This window comes from Octodon degus, unplaced genomic scaffold (assembly GCF_000260255.1).
Source record: "Octodon degus isolate 3935 unplaced genomic scaffold, OctDeg1.0 scaffold00009, whole genome shotgun sequence".
Classification (NCBI taxonomy): domain Eukaryota; kingdom Metazoa; phylum Chordata; class Mammalia; order Rodentia; family Octodontidae; genus Octodon; species Octodon degus.
The window spans coordinates 12,182,044-12,183,048 of NW_004524585.1; the positions used below are offsets into that span (position 1 = coordinate 12,182,044).

The 1,005-nt window shown below is 54.0% G+C and overlaps 1 pseudogene; it reads right to left on the reverse strand.

Annotated features, from left to right (window-relative positions):
- Positions 1 to 1,005, reverse strand: part of LOC105741072 — a 25,170-nt pseudogene that overhangs the window by 936 nt on the left and 23,229 nt on the right.

The window sequence follows — 1,005 nt, forward strand, 5'->3', positions numbered from 1 at the left end:
CTGCTCATCCTTCTTGATGACAGTCTTGTATGCTTTCTCAAAGTCCTTGGCCAGGACAATGTAGCGGTTCTCGCGGACAGCCAACATTCCACTCTCTTGACAGATGGAGTTATATCTGCTCCTGAAATCTTATCTGGCTGGGCCACATAGTCTTCCAAGTCGACCTCCTCAGAGAGGTTCATCTTGCTGGTGATAGTGGAGAAAATCAATCTCTTCTGGCGGCGGTCAGGGAGAGAAAACTCGATTTTGCGGTCCAGGCGTCCTGGCCGCATCAGGGCTGGATCCAGTGTATCCGCTCTGTTTGTGGCCATGATCACCTTGACATTGACATTCTGGTCAAATCCATCCATTTGATTCAGCAGCTCCAGAAGGATCCTCTGAACCTCCCTGTCAGCTCCTGTCTGGGCATCGAATCTCTTGGTGGCAATGGCATCGATCTCATCTATAAAGATGATAGCAGGTGCGTTCTCCTTGACCAGGCAGAACACATCCCAGACCATGTGAGGGCCCTCACCCAGGTGCTTCTGTACGAACTCTGAGCCCACAACCCGGATAAATGCAGCTGTCGTGTGATGCACCACAGCCTTTGCCAACATGGTCTTCCCGCAGCTGGGTGGGCCGTACGAGGACTCCTTGGGGGGGATCAATGCCGATCTGCTTATAGAGCTCAAAGTGGGTGAGAGGGAGCTCCACAGCCTCCCGCACCTCCTGCTTCTGGATGTCCATGCCCCCAATGTCTGCATACATCATGTCTGGCTTCTGGTCTGATGTGAGCATCATGATGCTGCTGTCGGCCTCGGGAGGCAGCACATCCACCAGGGCATTGCTGTGCTTGTGCAGGGCCACCGAGGCATTGGACTTGAGCAGCTCCCGGTCGATGGTGCTCAGAATGTGCACATAGTAGTTAGAGCCTGTGGTTGAGCCCACGATGGCCGTGTTCTGATCCACAGCCTCCAGAAACTGCCCAATGACCAGGGGGATGCTCTGAATTCGCTTCACCTCCTC